The 17,698-nt window shown below is 33.2% G+C and overlaps 1 protein-coding gene, 1 non-coding gene and 1 pseudogene across 8 annotated transcripts in view; 2 read left to right on the top strand and 1 right to left on the bottom strand.

The window, feature by feature from the left end:
* The window catches only part of DGKB (diacylglycerol kinase beta), a 586,550-nt gene that overhangs the window by 495,166 nt on the left and 73,686 nt on the right, over positions 1-17,698 (top strand). The window lies entirely within an intron of this gene.
* Positions 4,269-4,403, top strand: LOC112479970. Its single transcript, XR_003046392.1, has one exon. It is a non-coding gene; the product is annotated as a small nucleolar RNA SNORA70 (small nucleolar RNA).
* On the bottom strand, positions 12,395-12,513 carry LOC112479905 (annotated as a pseudogene).

Genomic DNA, 17,698 nt, shown 5'->3' with positions numbered 1-17,698 from the left:
CTGTACTGTACATAGGCTCGATTGTGGTTATGGGTATTTCCATAACACTTGTTGCCATTGGAGAGCTGCAGCGGCAATTGCCATCTCTGGGTTGTTCCCTCCCATCCCTTTCACCCTCCAGCAATTTTTGTTCTCCTCTATTCAGGCACATTTGAACTGATTAAATGTTCTTGGATTATGCAAGGAAACTATAGGACAAAGTAGCAGAGAATGTCCTGTTGTATTTCACCCTAATTTCAGCTGTCTATAAATTTTATCTGTACTCTTTGAAAATGTATCTTTAGTTATTCCTCTAGGCAGCAAATCCAAAATGTCTTTAATTCAGATTGTTTATTGATTCTTGATGGTGTAAACAAAATCTTAATGCACCAACTAAAAGAATCTGTATTCCAATTCTTATCCAAGTACCTTTCCCAAGCACAATTCTCCCTACCCCTAATATATACGAACTCTTCTTATTCCGGGTGCCCATTAAAAATTAAGTGCAATCAAATAAATTGAGCAAATGGTATCACAGAATTCTATTGGCTTGCAAAAAAAGTGACTATTGAACAGGATTTATATTTAGCCTTTCCACAGTTAGAAGAACATTTTGTTATCGTAATGTATGTTAACATAGTCCCTTGGTTCATATGGTTATCCTACACCAAATAAAGAACGCTATTATTTTATATTGACCCATAGTATCATTTAAAGTCTATTTAGTAAGTAAATAAAAAACATCATACCTACGTTTTTGTTAAAGGTGGAAACGATGAGTGCAGTTAGGGCTAAGATAACTTAAAGCCTAGACCCAATATGAATTATTCTCATTACTTAATTAGAAGGGACACATAGAGAAATTAAGAAGACTCTACTTATGCTTAACCCTTGCTTACCCTTTACTCATTTTTTCTTAATTTTTTTATGATGCTACTATTTACACTGTCTATTGTACCTTCAATGAATATTTTGTATCTGTTCACTCTTCTATCTTCACTATAAATATCCTAATAAAACCATCATTCTCTCACAAAAGAACTACTGCAACAACCTCCAATTTGTTTCCTAACATTCACTCTGGCCATGTTCTATCCACTATTACCACAAAAGCTTGAATAATCTTTTAAAACACATGAAGCAAATCGTTTTAGTCTCCCACTTAGAATATTTTTTAAAAAGACCAAAAAAAATGCACTTCAAATATTCACACATTTGTAAAAATTAAAACATCAAAATGTAAGACAATATTAAAATGAAATTAAACATAAAATACTGCAGATTAAGAACATTAGCTCAAGTGGTATTTAATGGGAAAATTATGTAGCTATTATATAAGTACAGTGAAAAAAGAGAGATTGAAAATGGAGCTAAAAAGTCAACTTAGAAAATTAGAAAAATAGTAGAGTAAATGCAAAAAATATAAAAGGTAAGAGTAAAAAGTTATTTAATAGAAAATATTCAACAGATAAATAAATCAAACAAACTGGTTCTTTGAAAATCTAATGGAATGGACAGAACTCTGCTACGTTTTAAGAAGAATGATCAAGAAATGAGATAATCATAGAGGACATTATGATAAAGAGATTAAAAGAAGAGAATTTCCGTATTATAGAGTTGTTCCACAAGCTTTCAAAAGATCAAGAGAAGAGAGGCTGAAACATATGTGCATTATGTCTCCACTTAGTAAGACCTCAGTGATCTTTGTTGGCACAGGTTCAGGGGGGTCAGACCACATAGTTGAAGCTTGAATGCAGTTTACATATGAGTGACTGGCAGGTGAGGAAATGTAGAAAAGAAAATGCAAGTAACTGTGCTAAAACTTAGCTGTAGAAGGAAGAGGAGGGGAAAAAAGCTGGGAGGATAGTACAGTAAAGACCAAAGCCTTTTTCACAAACTACAGTGAAGGAATCAGTAGGGAGGTAAGTGCTGGAGCTAGGAGTAGGGACCCATAGTATTATTTCGTGTGTGTGAAGGTCTTTGGCAAGGGCATCATGTTAGCCTTATTTTTCACTCTTCCCTTTGTAACAGCCCAGAGGTCTCCAAGTAACCGCTGGATATACTTCCTGTTTTAGAGCTCTCTGAAAATATTTCAAGAAGTCTTTATACATTTTTCTTTTTCCCACTTAATTAGGGGCCAAGGGATATGCTTCGAGTAGAGTGAAATGTCTTTAATTGAATTCTGTGTCTTGGTCTTTATCATCATAAGAGTATACACACATTGACTCTGCTGATTGCATTATGTGTGGTAGCAATAGGAGGGTGATTAATATTAAAATATTTTAATCATTAAAACACCTCTAATTAAATTATTTTATTTTTTCCAAAGCTTAATGTGGGAATGTTTTCATTTTTGTTGCAACGTTTACATCTATCTCTCAGTAAGAACTTTCAAGTTTGTTGATTGCAAATAATCCTTGGACAGGCAATGAGAAACAGTTTTAAGGGAAGGTTAGTTGGATAGGGTTGATACCACACTCAGACTTCATCACATTGACCTCCACATCTGCTTTCTTCCTACCATACCTCATTTTTTACATTAAAAAATCTGTGTAAATTTTATGTTAAGTTAATATAAGGAATTGAATGTGGGACTTCCTCCAGCTTCTGTTGGCTGCCCTGCCAAGTAGAAGGGAAAAGCTGTGTTGTTTACACTTCTCAGTGCTACAGAGCATTGTTCACTCTAGGGAAATCATCACTATTTCTAACTATCCATGGCAGGAAGAATTCTTCATGAGGTATTAGGGAAAGGTTTGAGATAGGGTCAATACAAGGGGAAAATCTCAGTTTGGCTCTATTTTTGACTTCTTATTTACTTTTAGGATAAACTTGATAGCATACCGTTGTGTTTACCCTGGGGGAAAAGCAGGGAAAGAAAACAAACAAACAAAAATCCCCACAATTTTGGACATTCTAGAAAAAGTTTTAAAATACCTAGAAGTAGCTTAAAATAATAATAATTAAAATAAATAAAGTACTGAGAGAGAGGGATGGGAGGGAGAGAGAGAGAACAAGAGAATGAGGACAAGGATGCAAGCATATAGAAAAGCACAAGAGTGTAGAGAAGGCCTCTTAAAAAGAACCTGAAATCTGTTCCGGAATTCAGCATGATAGTATAAGGCAGGCATCATTATTTCAAATCACATCTTGGCTCTGCCCATCTTAGTTCCGTATCCTCAGAAAAGTTACCCATTCCCTCTGTGTTCCGAAATTGCATCTATAAAATGTAGTTGTTGTTGATGTTCTTCTCCTTCCATCCCCCCTTTCCCTTCTCTTCCTCCTCCTCCTTCAAGAGTTTACATAAATGAAAGTGAAACCCACATGTTACTGAGTCTAAACAGCTTGTTGTTAGGAAGTGTTTAATAGTTATATTGAATAGTCTGTAAGTAACTCAAGAATTTTACCCATAATTCTCATATATTTAGCAGCTACACTTTGGTCTCTGAGTATAAAATATCATTTTTTTTTTTCATGTGGTCCTGTTAAATTGGTCATAACTGATACAGGACAAGCATTAGTACTCAAACCAAGTGAAAATATCTGTATACTGTGTATGTGAGAGACCAATGGACCGTGGAAGCAGCCTACACAAGAAGGTGTCCACTTCAAAAGGTGATTAATTTATCCGAGTGGATCTTTTCTCTTATGGAGTTTGAAAGACGGGGAGGGAGGAAAGGGAAGGAGAAAAGGCAGACAAAGGAGAGTCAGAGAAGTTGAGTCATGCGTATGTAAGAGTCAGATTGCATCCATAGAATAGATTCATATTTCTGAGAGGAGAACAAAAGAGGGGAGGGTCATTGAAATTTCCAACTCCAAGCAGAAAAATATTCTATTGACGGTGTTTAACAGTTTCATCCTCACCACAGTATTCAAAACTCTAGTCCTATAAGAGGTGAAAAAAATGATTTCCAGAGAGACTTCAGATATAAGAATGTTAAAGATAAATAGAGAGCAGTAGCAATTTCAGTGGTTAATAATCAATTATTAAGAGTAGGTGGTCGTAAGGGCCCTCAGGGAAATGTTAAAGAAGCCAGTGCTGATAGCCTGGGGCCAGGTAGCTGGAGACCCAGAGGAGGAAACAGATCCAAAACTCAGGAAAACAATCTCTGAGCCACATTTCTTAAAGTTAGTCCCATTCCCTTAGCCAAAATAATAATAATACATAGAACCTGATTTTTCAAATGCTACTGGATGTATTCTTTACAATTATAATTTGATGTAGAGCTTTTTAGTGAATTATATGCCATTCTTATCACAGAAATGGATGTAGCTTTTCAACACAAGCTGACAGGCAGCATGGCACAATGGTGCTCTTTTCCCCATGGGACCCCGGTGTGCAATGGCTGCAAACAGCAGCAGCATCCTTGGTAGTGTGTGCAATCTATTATTTGTATGGGTTGTTCTAAAGGACCTTGGAGACAGTCCTTTTCCAGTGGACACTCATGTCTGATCTCATGCTATTTCCAATCTAGACTCCAGACAGGTATATGGGATGCCTTTGGAAAGCTCCAGGGCACAGTGGCCAGAGTCCACATTGGCCAAATAATCGTGTCCATTCCCACCAAGCTGCAGAACAAGGAGCATGTGATTGAGGCTCTACGCAGGCCAAGTTCAAGTTCTCTGGCTGTCAAAAGATCCACAATCCCAAGAAATGGGGCTTTACTAAGTTTAAGGCGGATGAGTTTGAAGACATGGTGGCTGAAAAGCGGCACATCCCAGATGGCCGTGGGATCAAATATATCCCCAATCGTGTGCCCTTGGACAAATGGTGGGTCCTGCAATCATGAGTCTTGTTGCTGCCCTCTCTCACTCTTCCACTAATAAATCCCTATTTCTGTCAAAAAAAAAAAAAAAATGTGGCTCCAGAAACTAGATTATCTGCTTCTGAATTCTGGCCCCTCTACTTATAAACTGAGTGATACTGGACAAGGTACTTAACATTTCTGATCCCCAGTCCCCTCATCTATAAAATGGGATTGATTTTTAAATGCATAACATAAAGTTATTGTCAAAATTAGATGTGAAACACTTAGAGCAGCATCTGGCAAATAATCACCACCCAATAAATATTAGCCATTATTCTTAGATTTAATATTTCATAATGTACCGATATTAAAAAGTCAAGCAGCACGACATATAAAGTTTTTCACACACGTGCATATAATATCCTATAATACCTTATGCATATGGAAGGAAAATATCAATAATAGGAACTTAGATTAAGCAGTCTTTACTCCTTCATTTAATAGAGTTAGGAAATTTGAACAATACCAAGTAGCAAAGATGGGACAGAAACCAGTTATTATGAATCCCAGTTTAGTTTCAAATTATGGAAATAGCTATAAAAATAAAAAGGACAAAGTGGAGATCATTTGAAGAACTGACAATATTGTAGACTAATTCGAGGAAGAGCCTACAATCAAAAATGATTGTAGATTCAGCATCATTGGAAAAATAATGGAAATTTTAAGAAGGGAGGTTTTTATTTATTAGATAAAGCGTGCTAAGGAAATAACACAAGTTGAATATTTTATCTCTGAATAAAGTATTTGAAAAGCAGTGCACTTTGATATACTAATGATTCAAAAGACATTTTTTGATATATGTGTTTGGAAACTGAAATGCCATACCAGAATCTAAAAGTATGGTTCCTCTATTTTGAATAGTGTCTTCAGTGCATGAAATGTTGGTGATTTCTGCATAAGACCTTGACTTCCAAAGATAAAAATCAGGATATTCGTGTGAGTTATTTGATATTAAAAGATAATGTATTATAGCATCCATCTGGTTCTGGGAATTTTAAAATGTCTCTGTATTGCTTATTTCTCACCACCAGTTTCCATCACTTATTCTACTTCTTTGAGTGGCCCAGCCCTGGAGGGAACTAGCAGTTCAGTTTCATTCACACCAGCAACAGGCATCCAGACTTCAGAGTCACATTTGCACAACACTTTAAGTGCTGGTTCTGTTTCCCACACTTTAGTGGGCACCAGACATCGTTTTGGCCACATTATTTATACACACTTAGAGCAATAAGATATTTCCCCTAAGCTTTTCATTTTTCATTATTTTGTTTAAATTTCCCATCTTTTTATCTAAAAAAAAGTAAATCACCTAAACATGGACTTAATGTACTTGCTTACGGCCCTTCTCATTTATTTACATTGAATGTCTAAAATTGCTTTTTAAAAAAGAGATTATCCCATTACTGTAATTCTCTCCTTTTTATCATATCCTCTTCCAATCTCTAATCTTCATACCGTCACCTCTATTAAGAAATGTGGGCATGCTTTGTATTTGCATGAAGTACAAATTATTTGCAGTGTCTCAGAGACACCCAGAAAGCTTCATCTACTTTTTTTATAAAATTTCCCATATATTTGGATGTAGTTCTTGTATATTTACTGCTGCTGACAGTTCTATTGAATTTAGAAGCACTAACATCATCTTCAGTTATTATTATTGACGTGGAAGTTATGAAGGATATAGTTGAATTTAAGAACTATGACCTTTCTCTGAGGTCACTAATTAAACTTTATGACTTACCTTATGAAAAGCTGGAGTCAAAAAAAGGACAGAATAACTTTTTCTCCCTTCAGGTTGTAATATAATTTATGAACAACAGTCAGGATTTGCTCAAAGTATTTCCACAATGTAAGATATTGCTTTGAAAGGCCTGGGTGGCATTACTTGGATGAATCCTGACCTAGATTCCTAAGAGAAGCAGGCCTCCCAGCTCTCCGCTCCCTCTCAGACAAACAGTAATCTGATTCTCAAGCACAGAAAGCTGTCACAATTTGTGACCTTTACTGTGAGTGATATAAACTAAGCCAAAGTAGAGACAGAATTACCTCTTACCTCGTGGAAAGTCACTCTTGAGGTCACTTTAAGGACAATGTGAGGACGGGTGCCCTACTGCTTCTTTGCCCTGTTAGGCCTTTCTGTTTGGCTGATTTATCCATCCTAGCACACGCCCTGCTCCAGTAATTCAAAGAGAACTCATCCTATACTGGATGAGATCAAGACTGGTAGCCACCGGAGACTGGTTTCTGTGAAGGAAAATTATGTCAGCCGGCAGGCAGGTCAGGGACTGACGGCATTAAATGAAATCAGCTTCAGTTTTTGCGTTCATCAGTCATCATCTGCCTCATATATATGGACCAAAAAAATGTCAATTTGCTTCACATTGGCCTTTTTATATAAATTTAATATTTTATAATATACTGTGTTAAAACATAAATGACTACAGGTTGGTAACCTAATGCAATTTGCTCTATTATCTCAATTAGTTATTTTATATTCACTGCTTCTAAAACTAATTGCAAAGAATTTTCTTTTTATTTTATTATTTAATCATTAATTTGCAGTAATTTTATAATGTCTGTAAAATTGTTTATTTGTTCATAATATTTTCCCCTGGACTTTTCATATTATATCTCTAATGTTCTCCTTTCTGTTCTTATGTGTAACTACATAAATGTTCCCATGATGTATTTATATGTTCTCTGGAGTTCAGGTGAATCAATTTTACTCATTTATTTTATTTTGCTTTCCTACTTTCAGGTAAAAGACAACCAGTTAAAACATTTTCAAATTTAATTACATTTTTAAAAGCCTTTTAATTTGCACTGTTTCTTATTAAGTGTGTATAAGTTGCTTAAAATCAGCTTATATCTTAAGTACAATTTTAGGACATGCATAAGTGCTACAGGATGTTACTTATGTCATTTTTCATAAACTGTGTAAGTTGGATTTAGGGACATAACATTCACATATTTAATGTTAATCTGTTAGGATCTATTTAGAGCCCTTCTTCACAGAGTCATAGTACTCAGAATTTTGATACTTTTATAGAATTTTGGATCCATGGAAGAAAACGCTAAGGTAAAAATCTTAGGTAGGAGAAATTGTATTTTGAACTACTAAGTGAAAATCAGCCTATTGTTTTACTATTTATATTATATTTAATATTTTATATTGCTTTTTATAATTATATATTGCATTATTATACTGATATACATTATGCATAGTAGTTATGAGTGTTATAATTTTTAAGAATAATAATAATGAGCATTTATTTTACTTAGATTGCCATGGAGCTCAATTAGAAGAAGCTTCATACAGTTAATTAATGCTCTGAAAGATTAAATCTAATCAGAACAATTAAGTCACTTGGGATCATTTCCTGATGGTGTTTGCATTTTTAACCACTAGTAGGCATTTTTTGACTAAGAATCAAAAAAGAGGACAAAGGTTATGTAGATATTAAGACCATATCTATGACCATAACTACTCAGAAGAAATATGGAAAGACCTTCCCAAAAAGATTTGTGAAATGATTAACTCACAGAATCTGCAAATTCAATAAGAAGCCATATAAAAATTTTCAGAGAATTCTGTGGTTTATTGTTTGTTTATTTGTTTGTTTGTTAATAGCACCATTTGTTAATCCTGCTAAATCCTAACCATTTACTGAAGATGTCACTTAGCTTATAAAGAGTTAATTACTCAGTGACTGAAAGACAATGAAGAACAAGATGTCAGAGCAGAGAGGCAGCTTCTTCTAGCTGTGTGCTTTTACTCTATTGCTATTAGTAAATAGGAGACCCAAATAGCAGAAGCTAGCCCTTTCACCAAGGATCTTTCTTTGGGGAGGGGACAAAAGGTAAGGGGGCACTTTTTGACATTTCTCATTGAGGAGGTTGGAAGAAGGAGGTAGTTTATTTTTCCTTATGAGTTGTATATTGCCACAGTGACAGCTCTGATAATGATTAGGAAGCACAAACTTAGATTTCTTAGGAGAATCCTGGATGTCATGGGCCAAAATAAAATCATTTTTTGCCATTTATCACTTAATGATAGCTTAACCACTCCAAAGATAATAACTTTTAAAATAATTAAGCAATTATTTAAACATTGATACTTTTTGGTTATTTGGGGGCACAATACAAATGGCTTGTTAAAATTCTGTGACTTTTCACAAGTTTTACATAGGTACCAAAGAATATTTCTTTTAAATGGAAACTAGGTTTTGGAAGATTGCTTTGTTCTTTTACAATTGTGAGATATAGGATGTTCGAATAATTTCACAAGGAGACTTAATAATAAAATCTCTTTAGCAGATTATTAAAATTTCCTTGTTAAGTATTATTTAAAATTCTCTATATTCTTATAACTTATCTAGTAAGGTGTTGATTTCAGAAAGATATGTGAAAGTTACACACTAACTTTGTGGATTTGCCAATATTTAACTTATGTATTAAGTACATAAAGGTTAGTGACTACTACAATTTTTGTTTTATATATTATTAATATAAATTATTAATTTGTTTCCATTTTTAAAAAAACCTCTTTGGCAGAAAAGTGTTTTCTGGTTAATGGCAATATAGTGGCAATATGTTACTGGTGAGCAGGATATAGGACATGTGTACCTGTGCCGAGCTATGTTTACTTCCTCACTTTCGCCTTTCCATTTACATTTTAAACAAAACATATGTGGTAGTTGGTAAAGTAACAGGATCAAATTACTTTTTATTTATATCTGCATGTCAACATTTAGACTCAATATGTATTTCTATAGGGTCTATAAATAGTACTGTGATAAAATACGTATATTTTTATAGATTTTTCTTTAAACTCCAACACCATATTAATTCCCAATACCACCTAATCGCCAATCCTTTAATAATCAGGCCAGCTGCAGGAATGGTATCATAATCAATGACCCCAACTCAACATTACTTTGGAAATCATAACCTAATTAATATGCTCAAGTGGAAGCCTTTGGCATTTAATGAAAGAATTAGTGCTGCTTTAAATCTGGAAAATCCTTTAGGCTTCTAAGACCATGGACTATTTTTTAACATCAGGTAAAAATCTCTGTTCTAATCAGAACCAATTCTACATGTCATTTTAACATTTTAGTCAACCAAGCCTAATAGTACACAAGGACTTTATCATGATTTTCATTGTTCTTTTTATTGTGCTTACCAAAATTTAAAAAATTTTATATTTTAATGATTAATGGCCCTTGCGTATGAAGGAATGACACTGTAGTTGCCTTGTAATACTTCATATTTTTCATAGTTATGAAGACAATGAACAAGTTAACAAGTGTCTGAAGAAGGAAAATAGCAATTATTCCTAATAATCTATAATTCATCTCATATAAATATATAAAGATTTCATAAAGAAACAAATATAAGCTTATTCTGAATACATGAGGTTTTATAGATGTCTTGCTTTTGATTCTTTGAATTGGTTCATTTTTTTTTTTTTCTGAAAATAACCTAAAAATTACACTTGGGGCCCAATCTAGCATGTTAAATTAGATACTTAAGATACAATATAGCTTGAGGCAACCAAATTAATCATACAGAATTGAAGTTTTTATTCTGGGGTGAATGGAAGGACTTCAGAGAATCCATGAACCCTCGGATATAGAAGGCAACATTTTTGTGTTCTGCAGTAATGGACTTTAATTGCAAAAGAGTCTTATTGGATTTGGAAACACAAAAATAATTGAAAATCACACACACATTAGGCGAAATGCTCACCTAATCTAAGATTCTCAAATTATAATTCACTCCTTAGGCCCACAGGAAATCTGGGGCAACTCTAAATTATGAGGATTCTTCTGGTTTACACCAGGCTGGATGGGTGTCAGGTAAATATAGATTCTAGTCTAGGCTCTGAGGTTCATTGACCTTTTGACCTTAGCATATCACTTAACATTACTTTTTTTTTATTCTTAAAATGATGATGCTAATTATCTGCCTAGAAAGATCATAGGACGTAATGAATGAGTAAACACATAATAAAATTATGAAGTGCTATATAAATGTAAGAGATTATTGTGACTGTATTGCTTGAGATTTTGATATTAAAATGTACAGTCTACAGAAAATTACACAAGGCAGTCTGCCATGTAAAGATCAAACAGTAGTGAGCTGTTTTAGAAAACACTTTTTAAATTCCATTTTCTCAAATTTTTAAATTTATATACCTATGAGCGTTAAACTTTGCTGAGTACATTTTAACATTTTTAAAAACTTTTTGAAATCAGCAATAACGTTCCTAGAGCAATAAAAACATGATGTTCCAACTGCACTTTTTTATAAGCTTTGTACCCTTTTCTTGGTTTTATTGCCAAAACAACCCATGGAAAAAAAGATGCAGAAAAGATATGAAAGGAAGTAACGACTGCTGAGCAGTTATCCGTAGATGAATAATAGACAAGTACATAAACAGATGCAAGCCTAACACGGATGCAAAATGAATGAGAGGAAACAAACAGCAAAAGCAGTTACAAAGTTAGGCATTGGGAGTGGGCATTCATCTATCTCCCTTGGAAGATGCTCTGTTGCTGACAATACAAAATTCTTCACTGCAATATAATCATTGCTTTATGTCTCTATATCCTTTTGACAAGTCAAAAAAATTAAATTAAAAAAAATTGAAGACTTTAGACAAAGCATGCTAACTTTCATAGGTTGTATTCCAATGATACTTCAACAGGCATGTGAAAATTAATTACCATCTGTACATACATATAATATGTAGTATATCAACAAATATTTTCTTCAAATAGCACACGATTGCTAATTTGATATATGTTCTCACTAGGAATTACCTGTCTTAATTAAATGAATTCACCTATTCTATATTTGTTGATAAATCTGTATAATTCTGATTTTATTTGAGTAATAATAAATATAATACATATTACGTACTGAATGCCTACTATGTGCACTTAACATAGATTTTCTCCATTTCATCTCCTACAAGATCTTTGACTAGTTTAATAGTTCAAGAGTTGTTAAAGATATCATACCAGATTAAACCGTACCTATTTACATAAGATTTTCAAACTTTACAATAAAAGATAAAATTTTTAGGCATAAAGAGAACAAAATGAAAGGTCAAAATGGTAGTTTTGAGAAGAAGGAAAAATTTCTACCATAATGTGATGAATCCAATTTCATAAAATTCAGAGTTGTATCATTGTGGAGTTAATTGAGTGCTTCAGTATAGGATACCCACGGGTGTGGGTACATCATCCTCATCCTCCTGTATCTCATTTGGGCTTGGCACATGGGAACAGTGGTCTGATCTGGTTTAAATAGGAGTAGGGTTGGCACAGATCTTGTGACTCACTGAGACTTCCTGACCCATAGCCACGATCCCAAGAATGTTCCTGCCTGCCAGCCTCATCCTGAGAAATTGGACTAGGAAGCTTGCCCTGGCATCCAACATAGAGAAGATTGCCTGAAACTTCCCTGCCTAGAAGTTTCACCTTTATTTCTCTGCTTCTCACAGACGATAAAAACCTTAACCCTTTGTCCTATACTATTTTGAGAATGATTATTTTCTCTTTTTTTCCTTTTTTTTAATTTTTATTTATTTATTATTTTTACTCCTATAGCACCTGGTCTTCCTAGGTGGTCTCCTATCCAAGTACTAACCAGGCCCGACCCTGCTTAGCTTTAGAAATCAGACAGGATTGAGCTTGTTCAGGGTGGCATGGCCATAGACAAGAATGATTATTTCCTTTAAGCATTGTTGCATTTCATTCTTATTAAATCAGAAAATATACCCCAAGAAAGTATATTGTAGTTGAGCCCAAAATTTAGCCCAGAGATGCCTGGAAACCAAGGCAAAAAGTAACAGTTTTCATTAGTTCTCATTTTTGTAAAGGGGGTTCATGGGTTTAAGAGAAACTTTTTTCTTTCAACAACCTCTGAAGGTTATTCATTCATCGTATGGTTGTATAAAGAGAAAATACCAGCCAATTTAATAGATATATCTAAAATATGTTAACATGAAAATTACTTTGATTTCTGTGACATATTAGTAACAAAAGCGCCTTTCATAATTATAAAGTCTACTGTGTACGACAGAATTCTTGATTATGTTTTGTGTCAAAATTAATATTGAATGAATAACATTCACTGAACACTACAGAGATTATCCAGAAAAATATATACTTGAAAGGAAAAAAAGAATGTTTCTTCGTATCATCTTAAAGAGGTGAACTTAAAATGATAACTTCTCATCTTTTTTGCCAAGTGAATGATGCATTTCGATAGCTTGTTCCGTATCTGAGATAATTACATTGTTGATTCCTCCATGGAAAACAGTTTTGTTGCTATCAGACCTATTTCTGATTTTTCTTGAAAATATCTTGGGTAAATTACATAAATGTTCTATGAATTAAAATTCAAATGGCATTAAAATTATCTTAAGTAATTGTAAAATATTAGGAAAATTAAGTAAATATTTTTTACACTTACTGAAGACAATATATTCTCACGTTGGCGGCTATTTGGTGGCTATTTGGTGGCTACACAGGCACATTACTAGATTGAACAGACTCCATTGAAGAATAAATGCCTCATTAGCATTTTCACAACTAGCCACTTGAAAGGAGGAAGGAGAAAACAATACATAAACTAGAAAGTAGTTAAAAAAATAGGAATAGAGGAAAGAAGTGTGAGAGGGAGTAAAGGAGAGAGGGAGGGAGGACGAAAGCATAAATAAATTGAACATACCATTCATATCCATGTTGTTTGTTTCAGTGGAGTCAATATCAACTTTATTTTATGTGTAAGTAATATATACACATATACTGTATAAGTATTTATAAGTGTATATATATGTATGTATTTAACAAAGTAACAGGTTATTATGAGTGATTAATATAGAAAAGTATCAGCCAAATGCAATGCTGGATGGCAGTATGTTATCTGTGACTGTGAAATGAGCCTTATTTACTAGAAGGGAATACATGGAAAATATCTCAGAAAGATGTTTCTCATACTCTAAACTATTACTAGGTTTAATACTGCAGATTGTCTTATTGGTCTTCTACCACCCTGCCAAAAATTTAAGAAAACAGAAGGTAAATATTATATTAAGATTTAAGAAAGGAAAAAGAAAACAGTCCAGGAGAAAAAAAAAAAGAAATTAATATTAAATTCTAAAAATGTTCAGTGTTCTACATGCTTATTTTTACTAATATTTTTTTCTATTTAGTTTTAATTTCTTGGATTTTAATTTCTTGGATAGTTGATCAAGCTATTAGTATTGCTAACGTACAATTGATTTGCCTTAAGTGTGTTGAGTTATTGATTGATAAGTCTTTCGGTAACTATCTCAGGAAAGAGAAATTTAGAATTAAATTCTTTCTTTCTCATATATAATTTATAGTTTGGAAAAGTTTAATTGCTTTGATTTTTAGAAAATATTATGAACTTTAGTTTGTTTTTTTCAGATAAAATGTCCCACCATGTATAAAATTATTTGACTAAAATTACAAGACTATATTATATATAATGGCTTTATAAACTTTGACTAAATTTCATTTTTATTAAAAACTCAAAATTGTTCTTTTATCAAATATGTTTTTTTCTTTTTTTCTCTTCAGTGTCATGACAAATTATAAATTATGTAAAACATTATTATTGAAGGGGTCTCTGATTCTTCTAAGCCTTGCTAATATTTTCCCAATTTTGAGGGCAGAAACAATAATTTATTATTTTTCTTCCTTAATTAAATTGAATACTCTCTTTATTTTTCTAAGAAAATTGCTCTGCCTCCTCAGCTTATTTGAGAAGTGATAAGCTGCTTTTTCTTTTGATAGTTACTTATTCTGATGCTAGGTTAAATTGAAACAATTCTAATTCATTTTAAATGATGATTATGAAGAATTATTAGTTATTTCAAATGATATTTTCAATTTTAAAAGTCTATAACTGTAAAATATGTACATTACTTTTTAAATTCTATATTTAAATCAAGATTAAAATACATATACTACAGTAATTTTTGACCAAAAAAATTATCAAATAAGTGAATAAGCTCATTTTTAAATTTTTTTTATTTAAAAAGTCAGTCTGAATTAGCAGTATCATCAATTGTGTGTAGATGGGTGGCATGCAGTCTGTGACCAAATATGTGTATGTATATGCAAGAGGTAAACACTCTAGAAATGTGGTTTGCTATATATATATATCACCAATATTGTTACAAAATTTTATAGCTTCACATAACAGCCAAATTAGTTACAAGAAGCTAAACATTGATATATTATCTTTTAAGTATGCAGGCTAGATTAGCTTTTCAGAGAAGTTAAAGCAGAATTAGATAAAGAAAATTAGTTGGCATTTTCAAATACACTTAACTGTTTAGTTGTGCTTTATGTCACATGTTTTCCAATCACACTTTTAGCAATTATCATATATAACATGCTGCATTGAGTTTTATTTATAAAATTTTATTTATAAAATTACATGAGCCACTAATTTCCAAAGAATCTAACCAAATATTGCCATTCTACTTCACTGATGCTGATAAAACCTCTGATAAAATTGATATCCACTCCTGTATCCTGAAATAGGGTCCAATTTCTGAAACCTTTCTCTGTCACACAGAATGACAGTTTAGTTTCTTAATATCAAATTCATTTGTCCGTTCCAAGAAAAAACAGATGGTTAAGATAATTATAATGGAAATGGCATACTGAGAAAACTGGAGAAACCATCCCATTCTTTTATCTTTTCTTTTTTCTCTTTTAAATGCCCTGGATAAAGGTATGGGGAAATGAACAAAATATGCAAGTCAAAAAAGTGAATTCTACCCTTGACTCTGTGGAGATTACCTGTGTGACTCAGTTCAAATCAATTGACTTCTGTGAGTTTCGATTTCCTCTTCTTGAAAATCGTGAGGAGGGTCTTGTTTATCTTGGTGGCCCTCAAGTACTCAGGTAGAACCTCATCATTCACCTGGAGTAGGCTTCCTGGAAAAGAGAAGTCAGCTTGAGTGGGAGAAGAGAGGTTCCTTCAAAATCAAACCCAAGTTACTTTTTTGTTGACCAAAAGAATTTTTATGCAAAAGGCATTTCAAATGAGTTTAAAACAGAGCAGAAATGAATCTGAAATGCTTAACGTGTGCTTTTTCAGCATCTTCTAGTAATTATGACAATTTAGGTGGTTATGTAAATTACACAATTCTTGTAAAATGACATAATTATGAAATGTTGGGGCAGAAACAGAAAAGGATTACTTTGCTTTAACGTGAATACTGCAATGATAAGATTGGTAATGCACCTCCTCCAGCACCTTTTATAAATCCCTTGGGATTTTACTGTTGCCAAGGGAAAGTATCAATAAAAAGTAACTTTTCATGGGCACGAGTTTGATAAAAATTGGAAAGGGGTGGTATAATGCAATGAGTATATTTTGCACTGATTTGTATTGTTTCAATTCAGATTATTCAAACTATGTTTGCATAAAAAATCCATTAATATGAAACTATTTTCAAAAATATTAGCTTTATTCCTAGCAATTTATTTGGCATTTGGAGCACTTGAATCACTGGAAACAATATTTATAATAAGTATTTCACTTAGCATTGTGTGGTTTGTGTTTTTCAGAAGAAGAATATTTTATTAGGGGAGATATTGCTAAGATACAACCATGCAGTTTAAAAACCGTAAAATACATATGTGTATTTGTAGATTTCAGAAACCACACTTTCTTTTGGGAAATAGTAAACAAAATTTATTTTTATTCTAAATCTGAAGTTAATATCCTTCTTTCATTCATCCTTATTCTTCATTCACCAATAAACAATGATAGGGTATATATAATTATGTTTGTGAGTAGAGGCTCTTTTTTTTTCTTTTTTAATATTTATGTAGTGGGTTGAATTTCAAATTGTATCACAAGATTCCCTACTTTTTCTCCACACTGGACAGTTTCATCCCAAGGAGGGAAGAACATGTAAGTTTATAACAAAGGTTGTTACTTGCCTGGCAAGGAGCATCATGAAGACACTTTGCCTTCCAAACATTTTAGGTTGCGTGTGTTGAACCCCAGATAGGTGCACTAAGGTTCAGAGTAAAAATCGCCCTTGCCCATCATTTGCTCAACTGAATTAAATTGTGATATAGGGAGTGACAAAGCTTTATTTCCAGTTTCCTTTACCTTTCTGGGAGGTGGGAGATGGGTAGGAGAGGCATTCTTCTCTTAATCTACCTATGGATGTACCCCACTCACTCTTTCTATATACTCTGGTTCTTAATTCTTGATGTGTTTAGTTTTCAATTATATAGATTTTCACCTCCCACTTCTGGAGCTTCCTGCTCCTGCCCCGCTTTCACCCCATAGCTTGTATGAAATATTCTTAGATAATGATCATCATCTTTAAGTGATTTATAGAGGTGCATAGAATATTACATATTCCTATTTTATTACCTCAGGAATTCAGTCAGAGTACCTCTAACTAAGAAAATAGTTTTTACTGAGCAGTATGGACCTCTGATGCAGTTGGATTTTTCTCTAATCACACCCTCTCACAGTTGCTAAGGAAACAAAAGGAGCAAGTAAGGCCATTTACCTCACTAAGTTTGCCACTCAGAGTACTGAGACTGAGGCCTGGGGCTCAAAGGGACATCAAAAAGAAAAGTCTGGGACTCAATGGGAAAGAAGAAAGGGCATCGGCATGAATTTTTGCTTTACAAAATAGAAAATATGAACATCCTGCCTTGGCTAAGATATGAAGTACAAAGAAAAAGAAAGACAGAGAGACTTTTACACTGCTCTTCACACAGTCACTTCAGATGGTCCCACTTGTCATTGATTAACCACACTAGGGTGGAGAATTGTCTGAAAAAAACATTTCCCCACTATTTCCTTTCTATGTCCCTTTTCTTTTTTCT

The sequence above is a fragment of the Pteropus alecto genome, unplaced genomic scaffold (assembly GCF_000325575.1).
Source record: "Pteropus alecto unplaced genomic scaffold, ASM32557v1 scaffold21, whole genome shotgun sequence".
Lineage (NCBI taxonomy): Eukaryota > Metazoa > Chordata > Mammalia > Chiroptera > Pteropodidae > Pteropus > Pteropus alecto.
This window is presented reverse-complemented; position numbering and strand designations above follow the sequence as displayed.